Source organism: Pelobates fuscus, chromosome 4 (assembly GCF_036172605.1).
Source record: "Pelobates fuscus isolate aPelFus1 chromosome 4, aPelFus1.pri, whole genome shotgun sequence".
Taxonomy (NCBI): domain Eukaryota; kingdom Metazoa; phylum Chordata; class Amphibia; order Anura; family Pelobatidae; genus Pelobates; species Pelobates fuscus.
The window spans coordinates 373,443,783-373,461,869 of record NC_086320.1 but is presented as its reverse complement, the minus strand read 5'-3'; the positions used below and the strand labels follow the sequence as shown (position 1 = coordinate 373,461,869).

At 42.5% G+C, this 18,087-nt stretch overlaps 1 protein-coding gene across 2 annotated transcripts in view; it reads right to left on the bottom strand.

Moving 5' to 3' along the window:
• SELENON (selenoprotein N) overlaps positions 1-17,947 on the bottom strand; it is a 322,589-nt gene extending 304,642 nt beyond the window's left edge. For both annotated transcript variants that reach the window (XR_010090789.1, XM_063452741.1), the window contains exon 1: positions 17,880-17,947. The gene's annotated coding sequence lies outside the window, so the exon portion shown is untranslated. The remainder of the gene's footprint in view (positions 1-17,879) is intronic.
• Between the last annotated feature and the right edge of the window lie 140 nt (positions 17,948-18,087).

Sequence of the window (18,087 nt, the reverse complement as noted above, 5' to 3'; positions counted from 1 at the left end):
CCGTTATAATTGTGGAACCCTAATGCCAAATCACATTTACTTCCCAGGAAGTGTGGTGCTGTGTGCAGTCTCTGAATGAGAAAACGTGCACAGAGATGAGGTCAAAACTCATCAAATACAGCTCAGATGCAGAACACAGCAATGGACCTCAAAGTTAAATACAGTAGTAGTATTTAGTTTATATAGAGTTTGCATCCAGAGTATGTTATAGTACAGGTCAAATGACAGGTTAAAAAGAATACAATATATCATCAAACACAAGCATACAAATGGATCCAAGAACCCTGACTGTAGTCTCACAACCAAACATCCGTAGCCCTTCTAAAGCAAAATTATGGGAACATTCTCGAAACATACCCTGTTAAAGACATGATGGAGACGAGACAAAAACGACTGCGGGTGACAATCTGACTTTTGGATCATAAGTTCCAAACGCCGAAAACACCTGGTACTTTTAAGAGCATAGTGAGAGAATTATAAGGTAAATGGAGAATCGTGCTCTGTGTAATAAAGTGAAAGATGTTGAAGGGTTTGTGTTTGCAGAGAAGGTAAATTGCAGAAGCGTGGGATTGAAAACTTCTGGGAGGAAATGAGATGTATAGAGAAAAGCAACATACAAAGAGGTCAAGATTTGCTCTACATTATTATGCGATGGTACTGGGTGCCAGCTAAATTAGCACATATTTTTCCAGAGACGAGCAACTTATGCTGGTGTTGTTTAAAACACGAGGGGTCTATACTCCATATTTTTTGGCTTTGCCCGGGCATTACTAAACTATGGGAGGATATAGAAAAAAAATTTAGGATAGCATTGAAGGTTACTATTCCATTCAGACCAGAATGTTTTTTACTCCATATATTTCCTATACAACTTAAGGAAGAAGCAATATATATGATTATTCATTGCATTACCATTGCTTATAAATGGAAACAAACACAAACACCAACAATATCAGAGGTCTTGAGCAGATTTGATTCTTTTAGCCTCTATGAAAAAATGGCAAGCCGAGTTAAAGGTAGAGAGGATCTATACAAACAAAGATGGCATCAGTGGTTGGAAATAAGAGATCAGTATGTGCCAATGATGAATATTGCTACATAGCCCTTAAAAAATAAATATGAAAAGGAAAAGAGAAAGGAAAGAAAGAAATCTTTTTAATCCTTTTTTTTTTCCCCCTCCCCACTTGTAGACAAGACAAGATAATGGTTTGCAATATACGTAAAAGAGATAAATGATACTGCATGTGATGATATTGTTTATAAATCTGTATGCAATTGGCAAAAAATGTTACGGTCTGTTCCCACCCCCACCCCCTTGTTTTTCTTTTCTGTATCCTATGTATTTGTTTTTTGGGTCATATCTTCAATGACCGATGTAATCAACATAAAAATTTAAATAAAAACAAGATATATATATATATATATATATATATATATATTAAAAAAAAAAAAAGGATTTGCTCTACAGTGATGGCTGAGAAGGAGAAGCGATTCAGAAACACAGGAATTGAATGAATAGAAAATGAATGGAGTCTAATATCCAACAAATAACAATAACAAAGTATTAAACCAGGAAAGGTACATTCAGATTACTCTGGTTTCCAAGTACGTCCTGGGGATGTTACCTTAGCTCAAGATCCAGGGTTTGTAACAAACTCATAACGTTGTGTATAAAGTGACATCATTACAATATTAGAGTATAGGTTTTCATTAGGTTTATAGCTCCAACAAGTTTCACAGCAATTTCCGAAAATGATATGAAAAATCAACAAAAAACGGACAATCGGGGGGCCGAGCCTTACTGCCGAACGGAGCAGACGTGTGTCACAAGAGCTCCTGCACATCCTACCGTGAATACGGGGATATCCCTGTAGCAGTACTTACCCCAGGGGCCGGCCGGGGTCCTCTCTTCTCGCCGCGCGCGGTCCTGCTCCTGCACGAGCCGCGCGCGGCTCATCCAACGACGAGATCAGGAAGGCGGGCAGTGACCGCGAGAAGCGGTCACGTGTCCCGCCTGACACTAAGAGCGCGCCGCGCGTCTCGGGCGTGCTCTTAAAGGGACAGTGGGAGACAAAATTAGAATCAGTCTCCCATTGGCCCCTGTCATGCCACGTTCCCCATACACTCACGTTTTGGGGGCGTGGATATAACAGGGGCCAATCAAAGTGAACATTAGGGTATTTATACTCACCTGTTTCCTTTGCACCTTGCCCTATCGTGGTTTCTGTTCAGTTCCCTTTAGTGCTTGTATCGTTCAGTTGTTTTTTTGGTGCTTGACCTTGGCTTTGTTCGTGACTCCGTTCTCTCTTTATCCTTGCTTGTTTATCCGCTGGTTTGTCCTCCTGTGTACCAGTCCCCGGCTTGTTCTACTTTACGCTGTCTCTCCGTTCCCTTGACCTCGGCTTGTTCTGGACTCTGTCTTTTCTTGTACTCGTCCGGCCATTCCGGCCATTCTAAGGTCCGGTAAGACGAGTCCTGTTTTCTTGTCTCTTGACTATCTGGACTATTCCTGCGTGTTGGGGTATATTACCGTGACAATCCCCGACCCTAACGACCCTATAAGCACAGCCTAGCGTTAATATTGCAGAGGAGGCTTCGGTGATTCAGCAGACACCTCACTCGAGTGTCCCCGCAACTGACTGCCCAAATCAAGGCCTTGAGGCCTACACACGAGGGAGCTAGAGAGAGGCGGCCGCTCTCCTTGCACCCCAGCTGGCTTCTAAGCAACAAAATCGTGCAATCTCTCCCCCCCCCCTTTGGACCGGCGGGGGTTATCCCGGTCCCTATTTGACGACATAGCATTGGACATAATGGAAGACACCACGAGTAATCCCCTGAACGGCGCCCCGCTGCCCTCTCTTGAAAAAAGGCTGGATCGCTTATTTGCCGCCTTTTGGGCCAAAATTTATCCCCATGGGGGCACCAGAGAGGAAACCCCACCAGCAATAACCCAAGGAGAAGCTGTGCTGAGGCCCGCAGCTCCCAAACGGAGCACCGGCAAAGCTAAGTGGGCGGGAAGGAGGAGGCGGACGACCCGATACAACCCTCCAAACCGAAGACCCAGACAAGCGGCGAGTCGCCCTACTCCCCAGCAGGGACTACCCCTATGCAGCTCCATTGCCCTCCGGAGGGCCAGCACTCACCACGGGGGAAAGCCCATTTAAGAAACAACAGAGACACAAGGCAGAACCCTACTACACGTCCACAACACCCCTGAGCAAGCATACCCAAGGGACTGCACTTACCCACAAACAGACGACTAAGGCGGCTTCCAACTCCAGTGATCCAGCTACCCTACCACCTGATGGAATCGGCTAAGCTAGCTTATGAGACTGGCACCGGGCTGGACTCTCCTTAACGACCTGAGACGCTATTTTTATCTTTAAATGCCATGCACAAAATATTGAGTATTATGTTCTTTTTTTTTTTTTTTTTCAAATAATTTTTATTAAAGTTTTACATATTTGTATAACAACAATAATATAAACATTGTATTGGGGGTAGGAAGGGAAGGGGAACTTGGAAATGGAAAAGAATAACCATCCAGTATTGCAATAGGCATAACAGTGTATATGGCAAAAAAATAAATAGAAAATAGTAATAATTTTACATCAATGCACTTTAATAATAAATATGTCAAAGACCATATGCTGCTTTGATTTTTTCTTCCCACTTATCCCAATTGTATTTTAATATTGGGAAATGACGCATATTAGCTCTATGTGATAATTCGTGTGCCTTGTTTTCTAGAATCAAATTAAAAACTTCTCTGAGAGATGGCACATCTTGGGACTTCCAATGTCTAGGTAAACAGGATGTAGCAGCGATCAAAATGTGACCTATGATTATTTTGTCCGATCTATTAATGGACTCCGGGAGTTTTTTAAATAAGGCTAGTTCCGAGGTTAAAATGCTAATGGTTCTGTCCACTTTAATAATTAGGTCGTGAATCAATTTCCAATATTTAGTTAATTTAGGACAGAACCACCAAATATGGGCCATATTGCCCACACCCCCACAATCTCTCCAACACCGGTCAGAATACATATTGTTCATGTTGTGCAATCTAGACGGGGCCAGGTACCAGCGATATAAAATTTTGTAATGATTTTCAAAGTGGTCGGTGCAATACGAAATACCTTTTAAAGCTTTAAAAAAAAACGAACCATTCTTCTAGATCGTACTGGGCACCCAACTCCGTCTCCCATGCCAACATATGTTTTAATTTTACTAGGGGCTTGGCGTTATAAAACGAGTAGCATAAAGATATCATGCCTTTACTAGTGGGGCTGCATAAAAAAGCTTTCTCTAATGGAGACATCTCAAGCGTTTTATAATTTTTATCTGTTTCAGGTACCTTATATAGTTCTTTCAATTTGTCAATGATTAACATACAATCCAATTCACATACATTCGTTAATCCATACTTAAGTTTCAATTTTTCCAAAGAAAGAATAGCATTGCCGTGAAAAAAATTGTCAAGATTAGTTATAGAGCATTCCTTCAACAGTTCTGTTTTTAAAGATGGAATATAATCCTTCAATAGCTCAATTGGCATTGCTCTATATAGGCTGGGAGAATGATCATTTTTAAAAACAATATCCCAGGCCTTAAGTGTAGTCTTGGTAGATAAAAATAACTTTGTAATTCCAGGTCTTTTCTTAGGATTTAACCAAGGTAATTCTCATAGGCGTGCGCACGGGGTGTGCCGGGTGTGCCCGGGCACACCCTAATCCCCGTGCGCCGCGCATGGATCGAGGCCGGCAGGGAAGATCAAAATATCTCCCCTGCCGGCTCAAGCACAACAGATTAGCCAGGAGAGAGGCTCTGAAGTGCTCCGTTCCGTTTTGGATACGGAGCAAAGCGCCTCCAGGCTGCACGCAGGGCAGCCCTCTCGCGATCTCCGATATTTTCAGAGCGTTGCCGTGGTCGCGGCAACGCTCTGAAAATATCAGAGATCGCGAGAGGAAGGCATGGTCTGTACCCTGCGGAGGTACAGACCACATCACTAGCCCACTGGACCACCAGGGATGATCAGCAGCTTGCTCCCTCTCCCCCCTGCAAAGTAAGGTAATAAGGGGAAAGGGGAGTAAATGTGTTTTTTTGTTTTTGTTTTTTAATTGAAATTATGAAACAATCAAAATTAATTATATAATTATATGACATAAACTATATTGTATTACATAAACTATACCTCACCACTTACTCACTACACCCTATATACACACTGCACTTACACACACTATACACCTTATATACACCCCCTGCAGCTACACACTATACCCACTACACCCCCTGCACCTACACACTATACCCCCTATACATACACAGTACACCCCCTACACCTACACACTATAACCCTATACATACACACTACACCCCCTGCACCTACGCACTATAACCCCTATGCATACACACTACAACCCCTGCACCTACACACTATACCCCCTAGGCATACACACTACAACCCCTGCACCTACACACTATACCCCCTATGCATACACACTACACCCCCTGCACCTACACACCATACCCCCTATGCATACACACTACACCCCCTGCACCTACACACTATACCCCCTATGCATACACACTACACCCCCCTGCACCTACACACCATACCCCCTATGCATACACACTACACCCCCCTGCACCTACACACCATACCCCCTATGCATACACACTACACCCCCCTGCACCTACACACCATACCCCCTATGCATACACACTACACCCCCTGCACCTACACACTATACCCCCTATACATACACACTACACCCCCTACACCTACACACTATAACCCTATACATACACACTACACCCCCTGCACCTACACACTATACCCCCTATGCATACACACTACAACCCCTGCACCTACACACTATACCCCCTATGCATACACACTACAACCCCTGCACCTACACACTATACCCCCTATGCATACACACTACACCCCCTGCACCTACACACCATACCCCCTATGCATACACACTACACCCCCTGCACCTACACACCATACCCCCTATGCATACACACTACACCCCCTGCACCTACACACTATACCCCCTATACATACACACTACACCCCCTGCACCTATACACACTATACCCCCTATATACACACTACACCCTCTGCACCTATACACACTATACCCCCTATATACACACTACACCCTCTGCACTCACACAAACTCTATACCCCCTATACACTGCACTCAATCACTATACACACTCTATACTCCCTATAAACACACGTATTACACTGCATACACACACAAAAGCACTACACACTCTATACCCCTATAAACACCCTACCACTGCATTCATACTATGCGGATATACACCTCCTGTGCACCCACTGTGCCTCTATGCACACACAAGTCCCCAAAACACACACTACACCCCCTATTATTACCACACCAATACACACATGTGCACAACACCTATACGCATACACACAATGGCACCCCCTGCAATTCCTAGATACATGAAATACAGTCCTTACATGCAAACGCAACACACCACTAGGCACACACACTCTAAAGGCCGTATAAACACACACACAAACACACATACACATATAATATACAGCCCAAAAACACACCTATACACTACAGGCCCCAGCTACATATTATACACCACAAACAGACCCCTTTACACTCTACAGCATAACCGGTCTCCTCTACACACATGCAATCACATAAAAAAACATCCAAACATATATAACACCGCAGGGAGCATTCCCACACGTGCAAAACACACTTTAACAATCCTTTTCCACTTGTGTTCTCCAGTACCCACTACTGGGGACATCAGAGACAAGTCACTTGGACTTTTTTTCCATCAGACAGCACTGAATGCTCTGGTGGGGTATCACACTAACATAACAATTGAGAGGGCGGGGGGTGCTTGTCTTGGTGGCTGATATAACGCGCCACATTTCTGGCCCACCCTTCCTAGTTCGCTGCTCTGTCTGGGCTGACTTTTTGTCCCAGTCCAGCCCTGCTCACCGGCCCACAGGCAGGAGAGGACCCGGGGAGCTCTAGCCAGCAGTTCCGCTGGGTTCCTCTCGCGAGGTCACACTAGGACCACCAGGGATCAGGCATGGCAGCACAGACACACACACACACACTAACAGCACCCTCACACACACACACACATCAGTGTATGTGTGTATATATACATATATATATATATATATATATATATTTATATACACATACATATATACACGGCGTGTGTGTTTGTGCTTTAGGGTGCACACCCTAATGCAATAGGCTGCGCACGCCTATGGTAATTCTGACAATCTAACCGGTAAAATTTTTGATTCTTCTATTTCCATCCATCTGGGTTTATCAACCTGATTATTAAAGCTCACAGCCACTGCAGCGTTAGTGGCGAAATAATATTTGCGGATATCGGGAACACCGATACCGCCATTCGATTTGTGGTGCTGCAAGGAAGTGAGCTTCACTCGAGCAGGCTTGTTCCCCCAGATGAACTTCATCATTGTCGAGTGAACTTTATTAAAAAATGATAATGGGATGGATAAAGGGATGGTCCTAAAGAAATATAGAATTTTTGGTAGTATCGTCATTTTAACAGATGCTACCCTCCCCAGCCATGAAAGTTCCATTCTGCCCCATCTCTCCATCTCTTTTTGTAGGTCCGACCATGTTTTCCTCAAGTTGTGATTATGCATATTTACCAAATTTTTGCATAAATTAATGCCAAGGTATTCCATGTAGTCCGCTCTCCAATCAAATAAATATAATTTCTTAAGGGCAATGGTTTCCGAATTTTTTAAATGAAATGGAAGGGCCTGAGACTTAGACTCGTTTAATTTGTAGTACGATATCTCGCCAAATTGAGTTAAAATGTCTTTGAGGTGGCTCAAACATTCTTTTGGTTTTTTGACAGCTAGAATTATATCGTCTGCAAACAAGCCAATTTTGTGTGCGGATTCTTTAACAGCAATTCCTGCAATTTGTGGGGTTGTTCTAATTAGTTCAGCTAGGGGTTCTATTGCTAGAACAAATAAAATAGGAGATAAAGGGCACCCCTGTCTCGTCCCATTGGTTAGAGAAAACGTTTTGGATGTGAAACCGGAAGCTGAGACATGGGCGGAAGGTGCACAATATAGCGCCTTAATTGCTGTGATAAAGGATGATGGTATGTTGAATCTTTCTAACGTTCTCCATAAATATCCCCAATGTATCCTGTCAAACGCCTTCTCTGCGTCTAGAGATAGAAGCAATGAAGGCGTTTTGGTCATATTTATGTGCTGAATCAAGTTTATGAATCTTCTAGTCCCGTCGGGCGCCTGTCTATCCTTTACAAAACCCACTTGATCCTTGTTTATTAGCAATGGGATTAATTTGGTTAATCTATTTGCGAGAACTTTAGAGTAAATCTTTGAGTCATTATTGATTAGAGAAATGGGTCTAAAATTGTGACATCTATCAGGAGTTTTTCCCGGTTTTGGCAAGGTGACTATTCGTGCGCACAAGGACTCCTCTGGCATCGTTCCCCCGGACTTATAGGAGTTGAATAATTTGGTCATGTGGGGAATTAAAATTTCTTGAAAAGTTTTATAATATAAAATAGTGAATCCATCGGGACCAGGGGCTTTTCCGGATGGCATAAGTTTGATCGCCTCAGCTATCTCTTTTGCTGATATTTCACATCCTAAGCTTTCTAAGTGTCCTGGAGACAGCCGAGGCAATGTCACTCTGTCTAAAAATTTATCAATGGTCGTTGCAGAAGGCTGGGTAAGGTTCGAATCACATCCTAAATTATAAAGTTTACTATAATACTCTGCAAACATGTCACTAATTTTAGTAGGATGAAACACTTTTCGCCCCTGATCATCAAGTAAATACGCTATTTTTGATTGTGCATTTACTTGCCGGAGTTTAGATGCCAAAAGAGTAGAGGCCCTGTTGCCTTTTAAGTAAAATGTTTTCCTGAGACGTCTCACCATAAGAGATGTACGATCTAAATTAATTTTGTTAATTTTAGTCTTAATTTCTCCTATCATTGCTGATAGGGAAGGCGAGGGGCCAAATTTATTAACCTGGTTCAAATTGTACAGTTCTTTTTCCAATGTTCTTAAATTATTGCTATTAAGTTTCTTCAGGTGAGACGCTCTAGAAATAAAATGACCTCTTAAGACAGCCTTATGCGCATTCCAAGACACCTCACCAGGAACCTCGGGTGAGGCGTTTTCCAAAAAATAATCGCTCAAGGCTTTCTCCGTCAATGATCTGTTCACAACATCATTTAATAAATAATCGCCTAATTTTCAGGTTCTATTCGGGGCTGAAGAAACAATTTCGTCAATATGCATTATGATTGGAGCATGGTCAGACCAGTTAATGTCTAAGATATCAGATTTCAAGATGTGCGGAATTAAAGCGCTCTGGACCATAAACCTATCCAGCCTGGAATACATATTTTTAGATACAGAATAATACGTAAAATCTCTTTCATTCTCATGCATCAGTCTCCAGGAATCATATAAACCACATTCAATCATGTATCTGGAACATTTGTTTGCTAATCTGTCGCTGTCCCCTCTATGTTGTTGATCACTGTCTTCCCTAGCGTTATCCAATTCACCGTCCATAACAAAATTCGTATCACCACACATTACCAAGCTGCCTCTCACATTCTCATTCACTAAGTCCATCAATTTCCTAAAGAACTGCAACTGACCGGTGTTGGGAAAATACATGTTCACTATAGTATATTCAATAGTGTTAAGTGAACCTATCCATATTAAATCCCTCCCGTCATCATCCGTCATTACTTTGTTCGTCGAACATGCTACATTCCTATGGAAGAAGATCGATGTACCTCTAGACTTGGATTTATAAGTGCTATGATATTGGACTGGGAAAAGCTTTGACATAATCTTATGTTTTTTATCATTTTTAAAATGCGTTTCCTGTACACAGATGACATCTGATTTGTTGTATTTTGCTTCTTTAAATAGTAAGCGTCTTTTGTGGGCGGTGTTCAGGCCTCTCACATTAAATGACATATTTTAAAACCATAATTTATGGAACAGCAATGCTTGATAAAGAGTAAAAGAACATTCAACTTTGTGAGAGTCCGAACAACCGCCTTCCAATAAAGAGACATCCAACAATACTGTCACAACAAACTCTAGTTGTGTACATGTGTGTACAGGAATAAATAAACAGATTTGTGCAAGTCGCTGATGCCACATAATATGCATTTTTGTATGAGGCATTTCTGTGATTCGTGATCTGGAAACATTTCTACCAAATTTTAAAGGATGGATGGTCAAAGAAAATAGAAAAATAAAAATATCAACGGGGTACAAAAAACTTGGGTATATACCCCTATCAGGGGAAATAAACAAACAGTGAAAAAGGGCCATGAGGGAGAGCAAAACAAGTTTCTCCATCTCAGGGTATTAGGCCCAGGTTGGGGGGAGAGAAGGCTGCTGGGTACAAGGGGGGCAATATAAATAAAAAAAAAAACACACCAAGAAAAAAAAAAAAATAATAATGAAAAAAAAAACCCACAAAATAATATTGATTGTGAAAATTTGGAAAAATTTGGAAATACTTAAGTGGTCAAATAGATTTCTGAAATAAACTATTAAGTTGCATATCAAATAATCATTGGTGTGCAAACTCCAAGGACAGTCATAACGAGGAGAAACAAGTCAAGATTCAAAGTAATCCCGTTAAATCTCCAGACTGGAGCAGGACTCAATAGTCTGTTACAGAGATAAAGTTTTCTCGGAACCAAGCCATAAAAATCAAGAGAGAAAAAAAAATCATGTAAATAAACGTATATAAAAAGAAGTAAATAAAATCCCTTAGTGAAGATAGGAAGAACATCTAAACTTGAAGTGTCGAACGATTTACGACCGTGGAAAATGAAGACTGTAGCTCTATAAACTGGAAACTCAGGAAGTGTCAGATTTGCTTCTCTTACTGGCATGCAGAGGAGTAGATGGCGAGAGTCTATGAGGCGATACCTGACTTCTTTTCATGGATTGGATGAGTTCCATTCCTTCCTCAGGCGACGTGATTATGAAATTCCTGCCATCCATGCGGAAAAGGACTTTAACCGGGAATCCCCATCTGTATCTTATCCCTCTTTGTCTTAGATCCGCGGTAAAAAGTTGAAATTCTCTGCGTCGCCTCATTGTTTGGGCAGAGAAGTCTTGGAAGACCTTCATACCGCTGTAGTCCCCCGTGAGACCTGACGTGCGTACTGCACCCATAAATTCCTCTTTAACGTGGTAATAGTGAAATCTCACTATCACATCTTTGGGTGCAGCCGTAGGCGCATTACCAGGTTTAGGCAATCTATGGATGCGGTCCAGTAGCAGATCCGTATTTTTAGCAGTTTGTAGAGCTGACTTCACCATTGCCTGGAAATAACTTTGTAATTCCAGAGAGTCTATATTTTCAGGGATCCCCCTGATCCTTAGGTTATTACGCCTACTTCTATCCTCGGCGTCCGCTAACTTTTCCGCTTGTTGGTGTACTTGCTTCTGAAGCTCTTTTACAGTTTCAACCAAATCCAGGTGAGATTGCTCTTGAGAGTGCAATCTATTCTCTATTATTTCCGTCCGCTGATTAATGCCCTCCATGGCTCCATATAAAGTGTCAAAGTCTTTCTTAAAGTCGTTTTTCAGATCAACTCTCAAATCTTTAATGAGTTGTATTATCATGCCAGCTGATGGTGGCAGATCATCTGCCAATTCAGGTGGCATATTCGGATTGTAAGTCGCTGCCATAAATGTGGTGGTAGCCATATTGGAGGTGGCAGTGGCCATCTTGGGAGTGGAATATGCAATGTCTGGTCTGGCAGCCATCTTTGTTGTGGCATCATGTCCTTTTCTCTGTGGTAGTGCAGAGAAAGTACTTGTTTGGAGCATTTCAGCTCCTATTTCCATATTTTGTACATTTGGGCTTTCCATAGCCCTTACTGTCCCTTTAAGAATTTTGGGTCGGATAGCAGAGCCCCCCCCCCACCGGGACCGACAACCTGGAGGCTGAGGATCCCGATGGGGAGCGAGACCTCACACTACCCTCCCCTTTACTTGCAGCCCGGTCACTTTTGTAAGTGAGTGACCGTGCTGCTCTATGCTGAGACCGCGAGCGGCTTGCTGGGTGGTCCTTGCCGCTCGCGGGAGACACAACTCTGTGCTCCGAGCATGCTGAGTGCTCGGAGCACTCTGAGCCGCACACAGAGGTGTCGGCCAGTGCGGCCGCGGTCCCGCCGCTCTCTGGATGCTGCGAGCGGGACGCGACCGCACAGGCATACAATTTGGCATGGGAGACCGGGAGGGAGGTGGGGAGGGATTTCCCCGGCGCCACCAACGATATTTTAAGCGGCGAAACCAGCCGCGAACCGGGCTTGGAAGCAGGGGAGTGAGCCTGGGAACCCTTACTCACCCCAGCAGCTCCTGCTCCCGTTTTCTTTATTGCAGGTACAGATTTTTCGTTTTTTCTTTGTTTCTCTATGTTCAGATAGTTATTACCTATTAGTTATCATAAGTAAAATATTTATTTTGCAGTTAAATTTGAACAAAATTGCCCCCCTTGACCAGGAGCCTCTCTAAAACGTGGCCATCTAAGATGGTGGCCAAGACACGCCCCCTATTATGTTCTTTTTATAATTTGCTTATTATTTCTGCTCTCTCTCCTCACGCTGTCTAATGACACTGCAGTCCGGCGTACTACTAATAATGCACCCAGGGGTGCACTAACTTAATAGCAGGTTTACTTACAGTTATACTTGTATATATTAACATGTCTAGCAAGAAGTCTTGGCTCCCAACAATTAACGTGCATAACAAGTATGATATACTGTACTAGGCCCTCCTTGCATTACTCTCGTAGTTAGACATGACTGTATAGCTTGAGGCCATCTTGTTTCTATAACATCATAAAATGGTAATTGTATTTAGTAGATTTAAGCAGATTTATTGGACGTGAACAAGCATTGCAATGGTTCGGCCTGCACTGTAGCTAGCATCTGTCAAGCTTGATAAAAGACCCAGAGTGGGCTAAAACGTCTAAAAATGCCTAATTTGAAGCAAATTCAGGTGAAGACACATAAGAATCACATTCGGACCTGATCAAACCGTGCATTCCCTGCAAAGAAAGTGTAGTTTAAGAATAGAAGAAGTTAAGGACAGACCCATTGGTCACACAATATGACCGTTTAACAATTGATTTTCTGCCACTAATGAAACGTGCAATGTATCCAGGAGGGAAGTAAATAGAGAATATAACATGCCTTTATTTCTTATAATAAAATAATATACATAGTGAAGTAAGATTGTCAGGTATGGCAAGAGATGCAAATGAAACACATACACTAAAATTCAGGATAAAGCTGTGACTCGAAGGAATCCTCTAGTTTGACAGAACGCTGTGTAAATATACATTTTAACATCTGAGAAACAAAAAAAAAAAACATACTTCTCTCTGAGCAGAATCCCACTGGTGCAATTACTGCACATGCTCATTTGGGCTCTCAGTGCTTCTTTATGGAGAAACATTTGATTTGCCCAAAATCAGCAGGATGAATATTTTCAGCAAGTGGCTGAATGTTAGATATACAGGTAAGTAAACATAATATTAAAAAGGGACAGTGCCCCCTTTAATGTAGTAGTTTTAGTGTCTGGACGCTGTCCTTGAAGACCGACTATTGCAAGCAATGCCATTTCTATATTTATTAGTCTGTGGAAGGACTTGCTAATAAAGAAGGACTCCTGAACACAGTTTCATTTTCCCAGGGAGAAGCAATGTAATGCGTCTTTAGGAGTAAAATTCTAATAGAGCACTACGGTGATTACCACGAATGCCCACTCTCTACAGAGAAATATTTGGCAGAAATCATCTGTCTGTATGATCTCACAAGAAAGAGGAATGACGACTATAGTGAAACCAGGATTGTGAGTTTATTCATCAGGGAGAGCCTATAATCTAGATCGTACAAGGAATATTCTAATGTAGATAGATATTATTAAAGGGACACTATAGGCACCCAGACCACTTCATTGAAGAGGTCTGGGTGCAGTGTTCCAGTCCCCTTAACCCTGCATTGGTAATTATGGCAGTAATTAATAAACTGCAATAATTACATTGCAGAGTAAACTCCCCCTCTAGTGGCTGCCATACGTGAGGACATTCAGCATCAGCTAAAAGCCCATTGGAAAGCATTGACTCAATGCTTTCCTATGGGGTTGTCCTAATGTGAGCGCGACGCTTGCCTCACATGTGCATTAGGACCCCGATATCGGGGGAGGAGGAGCCTTATTCAGCAATTGAGGGACATTGGGGCTAGACTCAAGTAACTGAATTAAGGGTTTTTAACCCTTTCTGTGCTGCGGGGTGTTGGAGCGAGGAAAGCCCTAATATTAGAGTGCACCTTTAACATAAATAAGATAAATCAAATCTAAAACACCCAGAGGATAAAGCTAGTTATAGGTGATTGTCATTGTTTAGTTCCGTGGTATAATTTCCAGAAAATGTCATTTTCCCTTTAACACAAGCCATTGCTAGCCCTCCCTCTGTCTTGCCGTCCTCTTGCAATGAATGGGATAGGGCTAACAAATTACATGACCTGATTATCACAAACAGAAATATTCAGTTAAGTGATCCTGTAGCCCAAGGCGTTACTGCTTTCTGGATACACACAGTCTATGACCCCGATCTTTTCAGATGGTTCAATGACTATTAATGTGGAAATAAGCGCCATCAATCCATCTTCCAAAACCGCCCAGTAAAATTTAGTTATTTTTTTTTAAATGCTAAATGATTTGATTGAATACTGTTGACCTTTACTGTATTTTAACAACAAATTAATTTTCAAAGTGCATAGCTTTCAGGAAACAATATACAGCTATCGTCTTGTTTCAGATTGTGTTATACGGTTGCCATTGTAAGATTTATTCAGTAATTTCGTTTGGAATGTTGTGTTTTGCACCACGGTTTGACAAAAAGGAGGAATAGAGTGAAAAATAAGGAGAAAAGAAGAGATAGGACAAAGACATTGGTACAGAAGGGAAGAAGACAAGATGTAATACTTTGTTATTATTAATAGAGAGAGTTAACAGCAAGCAAACTGTGAAAAGTTAATGTAAATAAATAAAAAACTAAATCAGGCAGGGCCGGACTGGGGATACAAAGCAGCCCTGGAAAAAAAAAATCTATGCCAGCCCCATAAGTCATTGCGCCATATATTGTTGCATGTAATATGTAATATTTCTAATATATATTGGTCCTTTCAGAGTAAAACATTTAATTATACAGTAAGCATACTCACATGCAGACACAGACAATCTCACTGACACACACAAGCTCATTGATACACAGCCTCATAGACAAACAATTTCACTAATATACATAAGCTCATTGACATAAAAACACAAGCTCACTCACTAGCAGGCACACACACACACACATGCAAGCAAGCAAGCTCACTAGCAGGCGCACACACACACACACACACACACACAGCTTAATGTAGTGGTTCTGGTGTCTATAGCCTGTCCCTGCAGGCTTTTGAATGTAAACACTGACTTTGCAGAGAAAAGGCAGTGTTTACATTGCTTCCTAGTGACACCTCTAGTGACAGACACTCAGACGGTCACTAGAGGCGCTTCCTGTGTCAGTGCGGATTGGCTGAGATCATCAAGCTTGAGGCAGAGACCAGCACGACGTTGGAAAAAAAAAAAAAAAAAAAAAAGGTGAGTAAAACACTATTTTTAAAAAAACACACACAGACACCACGACTGACACACACACACACACCATGACAGACACACACACCATGACAGACACACACACCATGATACAGACGACACAGACAGACACACAGCATGACACATACAGACACACACACAGCGTAACACAGACACACACACAGCGTGACACAGACAGACACACAGCATGACACAGACAGACACACAGCATGACACAGACAGACACACAGCATGACACAGACAGACACACAGCATGACACAGACACACACAGCATGACACAGCATGACACACACACAGCATGACACACACACAGCATGACACACACACAGCATGACACACACACAGCATGACACACACACAGCATGACACACACACAGCATGACACACACACAGCATGACACACACACAGCATGACACACACACAGCATGACACACACACACTCCCACTGACATACATACTATTTGGTACCTGTGGGTGGGCAGACTGATAGCTGTGCTGGTGAACTTGAAAGGCGGCCGCAGGGGAAGCTCTTCATGAGGCCGCTGGGGGAGCAGGCTCTTCTGGGAGCAGGCTGTTCTGTCTCTGCTCCCCCTCCCTCGCGCGCAGCTTAATGAGACCGGAGCCGGAATATGACGTCATATTCCGGCCCCGGTCTCTTTCTAACGCGCGAGGGAGGGGGAGCAGAGACAGAACAGCCTGCTCCCCCAGCGGCCTCATGAAGAACTTCCCCTGCGGCCGCCTTTCAAGTTCTTCCTGCGGCCGCAGGTCACCCCGGCCCCAGGTGCCGACGGCCCACCGGGAAATTTCCCGGTATCCCGGTGCGCCAGTCCGGCCCTGAAATCAGGTCTCTCAAAGACCTCCCATTAACCATAGTGATGATATGTGTAACAGAGTAAACCCACTCAATGCTTTCCTATGGATTCTAAGCGCGATGGAGGCATAATATGCGTCCAGCGTTGCAGATGCGACTCTAGTGGCTGTCCGGAAGACAGTCACTAGAGGCTGGCTTAACCCCAAATGTAAACATAGCAGTTTCTTTGAAACTGCTATGTTTGCATCCGAAGGGTTAAAATCTGGGGGACCTGGCACCCAGACCACTTCATTGAGCTGAAGTGGTCTGTGTGACTATAGTGTCCCTTTAACTCCTAAATGACAGAGAATTAAGCAATGCCACTGCAGGGGCATGATCTATATACCAAAACTGCTTCATTAAACTAAAGCTGTTTTGCTGCATATAGTGTCCCTTTAATAGGGCATGAATATATCATTTCCATTCAGGGCACCCCTTCCACCAGAAGGGAAAGCATGCAGAATACATTCCCTCATCCCAAGCATTTAATTCCGTGCAACAACCTTATAATTGTTTTGGAAATTTCTAAGAACTTGTTGAGTTATTTAGGGCCAATCTGATTATTTTCTGATTCTACCATGGCAAAATTGATATTTAATGAATAACCTTGTTCTCTGTATTATTCGACATGTTCACACCACCACATTGAAACTACATTCTTACACAGAAACAGTGCACAGTAATGTTTTTTTTTTTAAACCTCCTTCCCTTCAAATTGTACAGCCTATACAGATTTCTGAATATTGATTCAATTGCAGAGGTACATATTATTATATCAACAATTGTGTGTACGTGTGTCTCTATTTGACTGTACTTTATAACAGTCACTCAATAATAACCACACGACGTGATTGATTCATATGATATTCCAAACTTCTAGTAACCTTCTAGTGAGAACTGATCCATTTTATATCAGGGGTGAGCAAACTGCCATTTTTTCATTAAAAGAAAATAGAGTTTAAAACATACCCCATTTGATAAATGAAAGATGGGAGAGCAGCATTATGTTCCTAAACCCATTGGAACACACAGGGTTAAAAGAGAACTTTTTGAAAAGCCAAAACAGATAAAATATATACTCTCTTACAGGACTGACTGATTGACAGCTACGGGAGAGAATCAGCCATGTTATTGATGGTTATTTGTAAACAAATCCCTTTGTTACTGCTTGTGGATCGCCCACAATGATACAATGTTGCAAAGATTCCAAAGAGATACATTAGTAACATTCTATATGGATAATGCACACACATCCGCTTACCTCCCACACTTCAGGCAGACTGAGCTCTGCAGCCTATACTCAGGGCGTCTCCATCTACCCCAGGGAAACCCAAATATTCACCACCCTAAATTCCACCCCTGGACAGGGAGGAGTATTGGCTGATAGTTCACTTTGACGTTTTGGGGGAAGAATTAGCGTTTGGCATATTAGCAGAGGAAAAGAGGGAATAGAAATAAAATAAATAGTT